The sequence below is a fragment of the Struthio camelus genome, chromosome 8 (genome assembly GCF_040807025.1).
Source record: "Struthio camelus isolate bStrCam1 chromosome 8, bStrCam1.hap1, whole genome shotgun sequence".
Lineage (NCBI taxonomy): Eukaryota > Metazoa > Chordata > Aves > Struthioniformes > Struthionidae > Struthio > Struthio camelus.
The window spans coordinates 14,435,965-14,451,582 of NC_090949.1; the positions used below are offsets into that span (position 1 = coordinate 14,435,965).

General features: G+C 38.7%; 1 long non-coding RNA gene across 2 annotated transcripts in view; it reads left to right on the top strand.

The window, feature by feature from the left end:
- LOC104140822 (uncharacterized) overlaps positions 1-15,618 on the top strand; it is a 239,412-nt gene that overhangs the window by 165,504 nt on the left and 58,290 nt on the right. The window contains exon 3 of one of the 2 annotated variants that reach the window (XR_693400.2): positions 6,063-6,158. The exons of the other annotated variant lie outside the window; for it this stretch is intronic. This is a non-coding gene — a long non-coding RNA (uncharacterized lncRNA). The remainder of the gene's footprint in view (positions 1-6,062; positions 6,159-15,618) is intronic. 2 annotated transcript variants of the gene reach the window in all.

Consider the following 15,618-nt stretch of genomic DNA (forward strand, 5'->3'; position numbering starts at 1 on the left):
TTGCTAGATCAGCTTTTTCCGAGTTTTGTTCTCTACTCCTTCTCTTCTCCTGTAAATAGCCACTAAAAGCTCTATTAAAAAGTTCTCTGATCAGGGTTAAAGAACTATCAAAGACTGCAAACTAAAAGTTGAATTGGCAACCAGATGCTTGGAAGAAATGAACAGCATTTGGCTGGGAACTACCTTTAACCAAGATTTAATTACAATATTCATTACTTCAGAGACTAGGAAGATTCAATACGACAATCTTAAGGGACCAATAGTAATAAAATAATAAATGGAAAATTCTTAAAAAAAAAAAAAAAAAAAAAACCAGCCTAGTGAGAGAGTCTATATCAGTAAATCACTATGATAATTAAGAGTCATTTAACTTCAGATATGTGTGATTGCATTGTGTAGCCTTTAGAGAAAAAGGATAAAAAAAAAGAAACGTCTTAAATATTTTTACTTGGTCTCCTGCTGGATGCTGAAGATCATTTTTCTGTTAGTTATGAGTACTTTCTGCTAATTTGGGTCAATCGCACATATATCTTGCTGTAATCACTCTAACCTTTAATTCCTTCTTGGCCCCATGCCAGTGCTGCTGCACATCACCGCGTCCCAGCCCATCTGCCAAGGGATGGAAGAGGCCAAGGGTCAGGGGCTGCTTTTGCAGTATGAACCTGCTGCCTTGCCATAACCCCCTTCCTTGCAAAATTGTAGGTAGCTATTACTTGATTTTGTTTTAAAGCAGGTAGTTTACATGTGAGGCACTTGGATTCTGCAGCAGAGGAATATTTTGAGTTTTAATCCAATTATAGTTTGTGTAGAATTTCGCTTAACCTTTGTTTCGTGATAGCAAATATATTGTAATAAGCTGCACACCAGCTCTGGGCACCTTATATAAATTGTAAAACTGACCCAGGGGTTCAAGTGTCAAGCAGTTCTTTTCCAAATGTCAGCAATTTCTGAAGCTGCGTTTACCCTGGCATTACTATTCTTATTTGCACAAAGCTGTAAGATATTGACATTAATCCTTTACTCCATATTGAGGCCACACCTTTTGCCAGCGTTTTTGTGTTGGGACTGAATGGTTTTAAGTGCCGTTTCCTGTTGTAACGTGCACCAAGCCACATAAGGTGCCTTCTCCTGCAAGCAACAGGCATTTGTGAAGAAGTTGTATTGATTCAGAGAGTTTTAAGGTAGCCAGTGGAGGAAAACAAAGGATACTACTATTGAAAACAAGTATTTCCAGTATCATTTTCATTGCTTACTACCTAATCTACCATTCTGTTATGCAGACAAGTTTTTGTTTTGTAGAACACAGTCACGTATTCATACTTTTTGAAGCCTGAAATATATCTTTAAAAACACATTTCCTTCTAATCTGAAAGTTTTTTTTTTTTTTTGAAAAGACAACCTCTCAGGTAGTATTGTTTTATCAGACAGTTTGGCTGATCTGCTGAGGATTTAACTTACTATTCATATTGCACAAGGCATTTTCTTTTATGTATGATGTGTGTGTGTGTGTGAGTGCGTACGTTAGAATAACATAGGCTCCTGACTTCTCTTATCTCTTTCTTTTCTTGTCAAGTTGTTCATTTACTACTATATGTCCCTAAGGAGCTAGACTACTTAGTTTCATTTGATTGGATTTTAAAATCTAGTTGATGAATTGGGTCCGTTGAGATGCACCTCTGATGCCACATGAATGCTACAGAAAGTGCTGGGGCTGTAAAGAGATGTACCCAGGTAATTCCGTTTTCAAAGTCTGCTCCTGAAAACACACTAGATGTTACCTGAACAAGTGAAGAAATATGTAATGTAATTATTGTTTCTAGGATGTTTTCCCCAATAATGGCATTCAAATATCTTCTTTAAAGTCAAGCCCATATTTATACGCTCCTCTGTTTTAGCCAGAGGAGGAAGGGATGTGGACAGAATATGTAGAGTTGGTAAAACCAAGTCATTTTTAGTGAACAATCATTAGATTAGTTAGTTGTGTTCTGAAGAAAAAGTATGCAGTTAGTATTCCTGAATTCACATGCTTTGTGCTGTACCATGGTCGATACTGCTTGACTTGTGACAAACCATAAACTTTCTCTATTTTCCCATAGCCAAATATCAATCTAGATTATAAATGCCACAAAAGCAAAATTTGCACCCAAGTATGGACTCAGCAATCACTGTGAACAGGAGTTGTCTTTAGAAAGTAGATCTTGGATTAGATTTTGCAGCTTGACTAGGGGTTATTTGCAGGCTTCGATATCTACATAACCTAAATAATATAGAAAAATATTCTAAATATATTGCATTAAAGCCATGCATTAACCTGTATAGCTGACTTAGAATGTAATAGTTGGTTTGCTTTGGTTTCATTATTTGCTTCAATAATTTAAACTGTTGGAAAAAAAAAACAACACTGCTGGAAAATTTACAGGCACAAAAAGTAGCATTTTTGCAAGTAGAGTCCATCAAAATGATTAACAGAAGAAATTAGGGTGCACATAGAAATGAAAGCTAATGTAATATTTTTCAAAAAATAAATAAGAGGTGGGAGAAGGATGGGATACAGGATGACTCCCTGAGACTGAATCCCTATCAGCAGTATTATGATTCCAGCATAATCCATCTGGTTACTTCCATGCCTTCTGTGGGCAAAGCACTGGCAGCTCCCAAGGCAGGGTGGTCCAGTTTCTTGGACCCTGGACACCAGATTACATTAGCAGCTTTTTGTCAAGGTAGAATGGACAAATACATCCTACGGTGTTGTTGGGCCAGAAAGAGTTGTCTCCCTGCTGCTAATTAGGCAGTAGGAGTTTAAGATACCCTTAACCAAAATGCTTCAGAAGGAAGCAATGCAGCTGAGCAAAAAAAGAATGGTGGGCAACTGAGGAAATAAGAAGACAATACAAAGGTAGGAGAATGGAGTATGGGAATGGAGTATGGAAATGGATGACTCAAAGCAGACATCCTATGGAATTGGCTCTGAAGCCTCTTCGAGCAATGTATGATTCTTGGTAAACTGAACCTCCAAAAAGATCCTACAACTCAACCTCCAAAAAGATCCTACGAGTTGTTTGCCTTGTAAGACAAGTCTATTAGATACGTCTAACAATAGATAAGTGTATTAGGGGTTGCAGAAATTTGCACAAAAAATGGTTGTTAAATCCTTTTTGCAGGACTAATGGGAAATTTTGCTCTCTTCTAATGGTGAGATTGTTCTAGTGAAAAGTGATCCTATGAGATACTTTTTTTTTTTTTTGCTTATATTTTTGTCTGGAGATATGACAGTAAATGTTTCTTTCCAATTGTCAAAACTGCTGAGCATAAATATAGAACTAGATTTTTCAGAAACGTTTGTGATACAGAAGAACTGACTGGTTTCGCTTATCCAGAAATTTCCTTTTACATTATTTAAGACTCTTCTCTTGCATATTTTTTTCCTTCATTACGACATTTGTCAGAAAATCTGCTATCATAGTTTAGTAGTGAAGAGACAGAGATGTAGGCACAGAAAGGAAGGTATATGGAAACAAAAAAATCCTGTTTCCTCCCTTGCTTCTGTCTTCCTTTCTTTGTCTTTTCCTTTCGTATCATCCTATTTTTAAACTACCAAATACTGTCTTTACTTGTGATATCATCACTTAATGTAAGTGGTGTAAACAATTCTGGAACAATGCAGAAAAATAATTTCTAAAGGTAGAAGATTGTTCTGGCATGTTTAAAGAGGACTTATATCTTGTCAAGAGAATAGGACACTGAAACTTGAGGATATTCTTCTTGTTCATAAAAGAAAAAAGATGTCAAGGCTTGTTCACAAGTTGATTAACTTGATATTTAATGTATTTCCTTAAAAAAAGGAAATACATTATAAGGAAGAAAACTATGAAAGCAATTGAAATAAATTATGAAGGTAGATATAACCATCTGCAGTGGGATATTGAAAGTAATCCTATGAAAATATTGATTAGATTTTCCAAAGTGGAGAAGTAGATCTCTTTCTGGGAAAAAGAAATGTCTTTTTGTTATAGGTGTAAAAAAAAAAAACAAAAACAAAAAAAACCCTTTTTCTCTTGGAAACTTTTAAGCATGGCAAAAAACCCTTAGGGAGATGGGATAAGAATGGCCAAGGAGAGCTTTTTCTGCCAGTCCGTGTGTTTTCAGAGGCTGAAGAGAGCCCTGCGTCGTGTTATGTCACGCCGCGTACGAGCTCACGGGCCCAGCTTTTGTTTGAGCCCAGCCCGGCCCCTGTATGCAAACGCAGACCCGTGATGTAGTGTTGGTTTCCGTCTGAGAGATCCATACCAGTGCTATCTCCATAACCACATGAGAGACGAACGGTCCAGGTGTTGCCATTTCTGAGTCTGGGACAGGTGGTGTCCAGTGATACTCTCCTGGGCCCCAGCTATCGTCTTTTATGTCCTCTCATTAAAAGCAATAGAACTACTACTATGCCTAAGTGTAGGGTTGTTTAAAATCTGAAGTCCAAAATATAGAAATTACCTAGCTGAAATTACAGCTGTATGATATAGGTGCGATAAAAGTCTTACTGAAGTTTAAGAAGTTGATCTGAAACTTTTCAGAGAAACAGACTTTAGCTTAGAATTCCTACTTGGATCTATTTTTGTCACCCTCCTTGAGCAGCCTTTCTTTGGACAATACAGAACCACCTTCTTATTCCTTTGATAGGAAGAAAGATTCATTTGAAAAAAGAAAAAAATTAAAGTCTTGTTTCATTGCCAAGGACAAGCCACAGTGGGCAAAAAATTCCTTAAGAGCTATTGTATGTCATATCCCTCACTGAAATAATGTTTTGAGCAGAATCTCATAAATCCCTTTATTATCTCTCTATCAACACTAAAAGCAGACACTGTTAAAATCATTCTTTCTATGTTTAGTTTCTATAGCTAGGTAATGTAATTTATAATGTTATGTACAGGGAAATAAGGCATGAAAATACAGATTTTCAAGAAGTTTTGAGGTAGATAAATTTGACCAGATGATGATGGCACGTCTTATTTTCTAAGTTAGCTTCTCCTTTTCTCTCCTCTCTTTTGCTATATTTACATCACATTCCTGAAATGCACTGCTTAATATTTTCTTTTCATTTATTATTGAAGAAAAATAAATGCTCACTAATAGTTTTAGATTCGGGTAAACAAGATCTTACAAACTGCAGGGTTTAAGTTCATTGCTATTAATGTTGTAATCTAGTTGGCTTGAATTGGAAACAAGGATGACTTTTATGATATCTATTGCAAAACTCTTTGATACGGATATATATTGTGGATGCCTATAATCTTTTAAAGCCATGCAGCGAAAGAACTTTTCATAAGCTTAATTTTAAGCCTACAAGAGCCTTAAAGAAGTTAAAATGTTTAACTTAAACATACTCCAGAACACTGAGTGTTCGTGATCCTCCTGTTAGCCTAAAATAATCTTGGTATGTTCAAGTTTTGTTACATACTGGAACTATGCATAAAATTAACTGACTTTGTCTTCTGTGTCTACAGCAGACAAGAACAATTCAGTGTATTTTTGTCAGAAAATGATTCTTGGTTTATGCAGCTTCAAGATTTAAGAAAACTTCTGAAAAATGTTTTTTTTTTTAAATGTTACAACATAATGTATCTTCAATTATATCTTGACAAACCATGTGCATAGACAATGGGCTATAGTAATCTCAGGTAAAAAGCTCTTTATACTTGAAAATGTTCACTAACCGTTCCATCATTCAGTGGAGAGCGTATGCATGTTACACTACATCCTGAGAGGATTTCAATAATCCAAGAAATAACTTCAGCTATTTGGAATGCTGTACTGATATTTTAGTAATAAAACTGCAGTTCTAAACTCATGTGCTTTCACTCATTGCATGTGTTTTCTGACTTGTGAAGAAAGAGAGCCAGTTTCAGGTTTTATATAGCATTACAAACAAGTATGCCAAAGTCTATTAGTTGTCCTCTTTCTTCTCTGACTCTACGGATAGGTTTATGCTGCACTGGGCAGATCTGCGTTAGCTCTAGCGTAGCAGGTGAGAACAAAGAAAATGGTGAAAAATGCAATTGTGTGTGTTTTAGGCAGGGCAAACCACTGTGAGGACGGAGGTGGAGGTCCTGATCCCTGGAGCGGCTGATGCCAGGCTGCGTGTCTCTGCTCATCACTTGACATGCCAGGTAAGAGTAGTCCAGGTGTGCCTAGGCTGCGCTGGGTTTTTTTTTCTCCCCATATAACAATTTTAACTCTATTACTGAGGCCTTTCTGTGTTAAATTGGACTATCAGTGTTAGCATTACTGTAACTGGTCTAACAAGGACTGTTCATTGTGTTTTGAATAGCCTGTTAAAACTTTAGACTAAAAGTTTTTTCTCCATACATGAGTATGTATGCATCTTTATATACAGTCAGCACTTTACATATATAGATGCTGTGCTCTTCTTGTCCATAACTAGATTTTGTGTGTAACAGAATGGGCCTGTGACTTCACCTGCGTTTTTTTGGTATCATCTTGGTTTTTCGGTATCATCTTGTATCATCTGGCAGCTCTCCCTTGGTTCCTGCAAGGAGTCTAATCAGATGTATTTAATCCCCTACCCCTCTCTTTCATATCCCTTTGCAATCCTGTTACAGAGCTATTTTTTTGCCATAATTTTGCCACGGAGTCCATAATATTTCTGTCTGTCCCTGATACAATCAAATATTTGAAAGGATATGCAAGGAGGGTTTTTTGTACCTTCTTGAGAAACAGTGATAGTGAGAGATTTTCAGAGCATGGGAGAAAATAATAGTTCTTTTACGTACTAAAGCGAATGCAAGTGCTAACCGTATTTTTTACCTTTTGGGTATTTAATTATCCAAGCCTTTGATCATTTTCTCATCTTTTTAAATAAGTGTAATGATGCAGATGTTGCTTGTAGATCTTAGATTTCTAGGCTTGGTTTCCTGTGACTATAATTGGCTTGAGTTCATTTTTTTTCCCAAAAGTAAAGTTATTGTAAATAACCCTTTAAAATTTTAAATGCTACATTAAAAGTTATGCAGAAGACATGTTTTCTAAAGGACTTTAATCAGGTTTTTAACACTCAATGTTTAGAAATGAGTCTTACATTAAAAAAAAAGATTATTTGTGATGTTTATATTTGTGTACATGCGTAAATGGGTGTGTTATTACTTAATCAGTTCCCTGCTCTCTCTCTCATCAGCCAGCATTGTAGCTGTTATTCAGCCGGGACCCCTAGCTAGATCACGGGTACTTCAGAGATTTGTCACCGTCATTAATTCATCTACTCATAGGCAATATATGTGAAGAGCAGAAAAGCTGACATTCCTCTGAAATCCAGGTCTGTCTCAGCAACATCCTCTCCTATCCCTTACTGCCTGCTTCTGTCAGCTTTAGTTGGAGATGCAGGTTTCAGTATTTAACTCGACCGCGTGTACTGTCAAACACAAATGATAAAAACGTTGTGAGGGTGCGCTGCTACAAAGGCAGCCCACGTTTTTTAAAAAAGTCTCAGATTTAAATACCTGTAGCAGTAATTTCATGATGTAATAAAGATAAAAATAAATTATCTGATGCGATGTTACAGTATTTGGACTATTTTATTTCTTTGGATGAGGATTCGTCTGGAAAGTCTAGTGCTGTTCTGTTGCATTGTGTGGTGCTCGCCTGGACCCGTCTTCTTCTGGCCTGGCGTGTTTTGGGTGTGCAGTGCGGGGACCCCTGCGTTGTCCTCGCCAGGCGGAGCCACGCGCTGGCTCGGGAGTCCCAGGCTGCCACATCCTCCTTCCCCCCCCCAGTTTGCGTCTTTAAACTCCCCTGACCCAACCAAGGTTGTAATCTGTATGTATTTTTCCCTTGGATATCTGTCAGATACTGTCGTAAATTTTGAAAACCCATTTCAAAGCGGTCACCCAAAGAGAGTAGCAGGCAGAAAGGAGAGAAGACATTTCTTTTGCCTAAACCCTGCCCTGTCTCTGCAGCATCGGCTGTGGTGCCTCCAGCCCGCTGGGGCGGTCTGCCCCGTCCCCGGCTCCGCGTCTGCCTCAGCTGCTGCCCCTCGCTTGGCTCGGCTTCCCCAGCCCCGCGTCTTTCGTAGCTGAGACCGCCCTGAGCCTGGGATCAGGAAAAGAAGCGTTACCTTACTGCGCTCAGGCAGGAGCGCGCTGGGGGATTAGTCGATGTTTTGTTACTTCTTGAAAAACCTTCTCCCAGTTGCGTTCTTTATGTTGTGTGTGTTTGGTTTTTTTTTTAAATTTCTTGCAGCAAAGCAAAAATATTAAACACATTATAAACTCATGTTAACGTAGCAGTGAAACAAAGTACAGCGCACTCCTTTTTGCAGAAGGAATATCTGACCACAGATCGTGACAGACATTAGGGGAAGAGAGCCGGAATCGTTTAGTAAGATGCCTTTAAGTAGGAATGAAGTGCGTTTATCCCAATGAGATTTTTAAGGCATTGATTTGATGCAGCTTACAAGAAGATTCTTAATGAAATATTTAATTTGGGAATTCAAGGAAAAATATTGTTTTTCCTTTAATTCTGAGACGCTCTGAAATGGATTTTTGTGTCCAGAAAGACTAAAGTGAAAATGTGCTATAATGCGTGTACTTTTTCACTTTGCAAATTTGTGCTGTACTAGTGATCAATGAAATGTGCCTGCTTCTTCACTGTGAAGTTAACAGTAATTAAGGTTTGATGGGCAATATATGCTAAGCTGTGTTCCTAAAAATGACATTTTGAAAACTTTTTCCAGGATGAAAGATGGGTCAAATAAAAATTCAATATTAAGCAAGGTAGATTAGTAGGAATGTCTGGAACTCGTACCTAAACTATGTCATTAGTTTACTCAAATGAGCAGTGACAGCTTTAATTTTAAATAGAATTTATTTTCTGGCATTGTTAATATTTAGTGTCATTTATGTAGAATATCTTGAATTTTTGAATTGGCAGTAGCCATTTTTATCTTCAGTTCAAAGCCATGTGGAGATAATGAAAGAGTCAAAGAAACTGAAATATCAGTGACGGTCTAGATAGTTTTCCCAGGTATTTCTATGTAATGCTAACCTGGGGACTTTTTATCTAGGAGGAACATAAAATAATAGTGCTTCTCAACCCTATACCTTCAAAGGTATTAGGGCTTCTTCCACTCTACAGGGCTACAGTATCGTTAGACAAGAGTCAACGCGCTGCTGCGCTATATCCTGTTGTTGCTGTGAAGGCTGGAAAAACCTGACCACTATTGGAGCAGGTAGTAATTGAGAACAGCTGTAACGTACTGAAGTAGACATGGGTTTTTATACAGTGTTTTTTTCAGAATTAGAGTTGCTTCTCTAAGAATAAAATCATGAATTATTAGGCTGAAGATGAGCTATTTTTGCAAATAAGTAGGATTCTTATCTATTTGCTGTGTTTCCACTCCTCTTAGTGAGTAAAAAAAATTAATACATTTCATCTCATTCATTCATTATGTTACTCGACTGTAAATAGCAGTTGCTGTAATAGTTGAGGCAAGTGAAAGGGGCTGTGGTTGTAACTGCTGTTAAGCCTGCAGCATGCTGAGATATGAGCAGGCAGGTCCACCACCGAGTCTCCTCTCTGGAAGTCTGATCCCAAAGCACTTGCTTTCAGGTATGGAAGGGAAAAATAATCCCTGTATTTCTGTCCTCTGCGCAGGACCCCCTGCCCTGGTCCCCCAGCCCCTGCCACAAACACAGTGGCAGGTTTTCCAGAGTGGTCAGGCTCTTGGGGGAAAGCACACACGAGAAAGGTGCTGCAATTTTTGGTCTGAGGGCCTGCTGGAGAGGCTCAACCTCCTGTGAGGGCTGGGTCGAAACCCTTGGTGATCTAAGCTGCCTCTTTGCCTCTTGGAGGCAGGAACGGGCGCTTCTTGGGTGGTGAACGTCCAGGTCTCCTTCACCTTCGTGCACGTGTCTGTAGCTCCTCCCTGCCGCACGCTGCCTGGCTTTTCTGGCACCCAGAGCGGTGGCTGTGGTGGACGGAGTCCTCTTGGACCAGAGAGAGGGAACATGTGCCCTAGGTGCTTGGTTTTCTTATCTGGGCACCTTATCCTGTACCAGTTTTTCAATGCTAGTATAAATGTAAAGAGCAGGAAGGATTTCTTGTTTGCATTGATCTGAATCCTGCTGACCTGATATAGCATGTAATCTGACTGTTTGGTAATTTATTTCTAATCAGTGCAACACTGCAGATCAATAGGCCTGTGGGATGTCAGCACTGGAGCTAACTTAAACACCTTGCTGGAGCTAGAAGGAGCCACCATTTTAATTTCTACCTTAACCAACCATTGTACTTTCCTTCTCCTTAAAGTAAACCTGACTTCTCATGTTGATCTTTTTTTCAGATGAATAACGATTGTGTGAATTAGAACAATGTAGTTATTTTAAGTAATTTCAGGTAGAGAAACATAATACTTCCATAAATAGCTTTTGTAGGATCCCAGCAACAGCAGCTAGGTTAAACAATCTAACAGTCATAGAACAGAAAAATTACATATTCTGTTACAACAACTTCTTCTGAAGTTGCTCTTCTATTTTCACTGCAACATTCATCTTTTTTATTTTCTGTGTGGTGCAGAAGGCAAATAGTTCCCTTCAGCTGAGTAGCTTGTCTTTTGTGTCCTTTAGGACAACGTTCCTCACTAACTGCGTTTGTTTGAATATTGTCCTTGTGATCTGTTACTTGTTGTACCAGATCTCTAAAATGTGTAATTTAAAAAATAAACAACAGACCTAAAGCCATTCTTGTGAAGTAACAGGAGTACTGTATCAGTATCAGTCAGTAACACAGAAGTATAATATTTTAAAATGGAATAAATTATAAACTTTCCAGTATGTTGATCAAATCTTATCAATATGACTGTTCCCAAATAGGTTTCTTTAGTCAGTTCAGTGGTGTTGCTATGGGCAGTCAGTTTATACAGGTGTAGAATGAGCAAAAATTCCCTATTTTGCGCTCTGAATAGGTTCGTTTTAGTATATAAGGTAGAAAGTAATAGATTTAGGAATGCAACGTTTTGCTGCCAAACAATAGCGATCGCAACTTATGCTATTGTTTTGCCTGTCCAGTGGTAGATACAGTACTAAAATTCTCATGAAAAGTTCCACTAAAGATTATGATTCCCACTGTGAAAATCATACAACTTTTGTGGTCCTGCTATTATGAATGCCTAATTCAGGCACGTTTTCAGTGATAAGCATTGTTATTTACGGTCGAGGACTTCTGTTTTTTCCTTCCTGACCTGTGGCTGCTTTGTCTATTTTATGTTGGTTTTTTGTTGCGCGCTGTAGAACGGATAATTGGGTGGAGCCTCAGGAACAGAAGCTGGTACGTGTTTGTGAAGCCTTTTGAGAGTTTCATGAAATGTTTAGAGAATGAAGACTGGAACGAGTTTCGTAATGGCGTGGTCTGTATTTAGAATGAAATGGTAAGCACAGCAAAAAGAATTGTAATGCCCGGGAGAATTATGTTTGTGCACTGCATTACTTGGTTTTTTTATACCCACTGGCAAACTGACTTATACCTGCACATTTTGTTGCAACTGAATATGCGTAAATATCAGTTACAGGTTGCTGTGATGGGGGTGCTTGGAAGACTGAGAAATGAACCACTTTTAAACTTTGATACTTAGCCCGGGAACATGCACTCTGAGTTCTTCCTTATTGTTTTTAGATCAACAGGAGAAAAGATGAAACTTCTCTGTTCCGTTCTCTGCCTTGTTTGTTTGTTCTCGTAACTTGGAATCAAATCAGTGGGCACAAGTATTTGTTTACACTTGACCTGTTTATGTGTGTTCCTCATCAGTACTAAAATTATTTTCCTTATCAAAAGATAATGACTTAGGAAAGAAGTCCAATGCAATGGTAGGAAGGTAGTCTTGGCCCCTGTAGTGTGCAAGAAACAACAGACTAAAGTGGAAGTAAAAAAAAAAACAACCCCCCCCCCAAAAAAAAACGACAAAAAAACCCTTCCCACATCCATGTATTATGCAAATTTTAAAAAATAGTTTGTGTCAGCCCCTGGAGATTATTATAACAGAACTAGAGGACCATATACCTCAGACTGTGAATAACGTGGTGAAACTATTGATGAAGAACAAGGAGAGAGAAGAGTAACAAAATTCTGATGATTGAGGAAAACGCCTGTATATTTAATGCTAGAAAACGGCAACTAAACGTTGGCGCCAGTTTCATAGGTATGCAGTTCAGAATTTGAATTGTAGCTGGGAAGCAAGGATTTTATATGGGATGCAATTACTTCTTTTTAAAAAAAAAAAAAGATACATTTGAAAAACACAAATGTGAGACTGTCCTGCAGAACATGAAGTAAAAGAAATAACAGTTAAGCCCCTTTATTTTCTATATAACTACAAAACAATCTCAAGATAAGAAAACAGGTTTCAGTGAGGTGAAGCACGTGCTTTACTAGGCAGATGGAAATAACCATCCCAAGGAAGATGAAGCAATTTCTCGCTTCCCTTTTACAATGGTTGCGGGGACGAAGCTGCGCTGGGGCGAGGTGGCCGCAGGGCTGCGCGGCGCCCGCGCGCCCTTTCAGCGCTGCGCGAAGGCTGCCGGGCGGGCCGGGCCGGCCAGCTGCCTCCTCTTGGCCCTCTGGCGCCCCATGGATTTTGCCCTCACAGTGATTTCACGCTTCTCGAGGCTGAATCAGTTTGCAGTTAAAAGCAAGCGTTCCCCCTGACTTCCTCAGGGGTTACGTAGGTGTTTGGAGCTTAACTATGGCATTAGCTGTTGAAAAGGTAGTTTATTCCTCATCTTGTCGTTGCTAAGTTTTTCACGTACAGTGCGTTCAGAACTTTGGGTGAAATTTAGTGATTTACCTGGGTCTGAGTAACTGCTGAAAATCCTGAGAATCATTTCTTTCCAGCTAAGGCATAAAAATATACAGAAGTGTACGAGGGTGTGCACACATGTACATTCATCTACTTCTGTGTAATAAATACAGATGTCTGGCATATTGGATGCAATAGTTTTTTCCATTAGAAAATCAATTTCCTCAAAAGCTGAAAGTTGTGCATGAATTTAATGCTTTCAGTTATTTTCATATGGAAAAGAAGTGTTTTCAACTTCTGCATTTGTTTTTAAAAGCTGCCATTTTATTTACTTTTCATTTTGAATTTTATTTTCTGTTAAATGAATTGATAGATATATAATACTGAAAGAAAGTTAAATATTAAAATATATTGCAGTGAATAATGTTTTGACATCAAAAGTAAACAGTGTCGTGAACATTTCACGTAGATATGGTCACGTTATCAAATGGTATTTACCTGCATATTTAACAGTTCTGAATGAAGATAATTTAGAATTATCATGCTGGAAGGCATTTAGGAAGCTAACATTTCTCTTCTGACTTGGCGAAACAATGAAATATTTCAAAACCATGGAAACATACCAGGTACTAAACAGCAGTTTGCATCCTGTGTTTCCGCAGAGCGCTTAGGAGCCTCAGTAACCATCACCGCACTCTTCTGAAATGCCGTAGAAGCACGGAACAGAAAGGCTCTGTGACCTGAAGGGTTTATATCCTAAGAAACATCCTAAAATAGGGTAAATTGTCTTCTGCGCATCCTCAGCGCTTTACCACTAGAAGATAGTATGTGAAATATCACTACTTTAATGTAAAAGTATCATGAAGGGTTGGATAGAAAGCTGAACCTACTCTCTAATTTGTAGAGAAATTGGCAGCGAATTCTCTTCAGTTTCCTCAAACACCTCCAGCTGGAAACCAGGAGCGCTTTTAAAAGACTAGGAGAACGCAGGCTGAAAAGTTGTATCCTGTGGGTTTGCACAAATAAATAAATGGTCTATTTTGGTGCTGTTACTCAGTTTTACAGCACTAGTAATGCTGAGATAACACCAAGTAAAGCCTCGTGGCCCCTTTGTGAAGACAGGGAGCAGACGACATACGTTTTGTGATGTATTTTAAGTTGTTGAATTCAACTGCTCTACTCCTGTGCATATACTTTAAGTATTTCTTTTTGTTTGTTGTGCGCTCTCAGCGCACAGTGCTGCTCACAGATGTCAAGCATCTTTTTATGAAGCACTTTGTCTCTGCCATCACTTTTTTTTTGGTTGGTTTGTTTTTCTTCGATTTAGTCCTGGTCAGTACATTGAAGCAATCATTTCTCATACAGGAAGGATACGAGAGTCTCAGCTCTACTCGTTCAGCATTGCTTCTAGCTAAGCATATCCCAGCTAGTAAAGGTGATATGCCTTCAGATATCAATATGATAGCAGTTGCAAATGTGCCTCAGCTAAATATGTCTTGGCTGCACGTAATAAACACTTAGAGTAAAAACCTCAAGTGCAGAGAATACAAAATATAACAATATAAAGTACTTGCTGATATGAGTATGAGATATCTGTTGTAAAATGGCCCCACATACATGTAAGATGACCACTAGGGGGTTTGTAGACAACAGAGGAGTAAGGTTCTGGCCAAACTTCAAGTTGAAATAGTGGTGAAAAAATATCAGAATTGATAAAGTAGTTTTTGAAAAGTTTATGAAATGGATGGATCTGTCTGATGTGAACAGTCTAGACTTTATGTCCCCGAATATTCCTCTGTGCCTGAGCCAGATGTTACCTACTTATTTCACAGTTTGTATTGCTTGCCAGTGTGGATTTGAAGACTTGCTTCTGTCTGAACATTTCTTATTTCCTGTTTCTTATCTGACTTTTGTTAAAGGCATTTAGGACTTCACCTTACAGCATGCTGAATGGTCCCTACAGACTACTTAGTGCCTAGATCTCACTAGCTTCGGTCACGTTTGTAGATAGTTGCTGGTTGCTCGTGATTTTTCAGTGTTATGTCACTAATTGCTACTATGTTTTTAACTTACAGCTTGCATCTGGCACAATATCTGCGGTGCACTCTTTTTTTTCCATCTGAACATCCAACATTGAAACGTGCCCTGCATGTTCACTGGCTGGGCTGCTGTCCGTGCTCCGGCAGTGCCACGGTCCCCTGGGAATGAAAGGTGGTTGTGATTGACGGCTCAGGAGGAAAAAAGCAAATGCAGTGCCTGTCTTCATTATGTGAGGTATTTTCAATAAAGTGGGAGAAGTATTAATTTCATTGTATGAGGGCTGTAAGACCTTTTCTAGGATATTCTGTACAGCGCTGATTATCTGCGTTCAAGAAGACTCATTCCAACTGGAATAAGTGTGTGTGTGTGTGTGGCGGGGGGGAGTGAGCTGCAAGTGCTTTTGAGGAAATGGAGAGCTGATTTTATGAGAAAAGATGAAAGCCTGGCTTATTTAGGCTAGAAGAGGTGTTTGCATGCTAATATGATTGCTTTCTGTGAATGCACTGATAGTAAGAGCCAGGGGAGGGCTTTTCTGTGTTTAGGTGAAAGTATAGTTTGCAGTCTAAGAGCAAAGTAATTCACTTTCAAACATTCATACCTAAGCTGGCAATTACCAGAAATTTGTATCTACTACCACAGTGATGCTCTGAATGCTCTTCTAAGAAGTGGAAGAATTACCCTACAGCATTGTCTGCGGTAGTAAGTGTTTGTGGTCTCCAACGCAGATTGACGAATTATGAACGGTTTTTTGGGGGCATAGGTTGGATATTTTTTGTTGTTGTTTC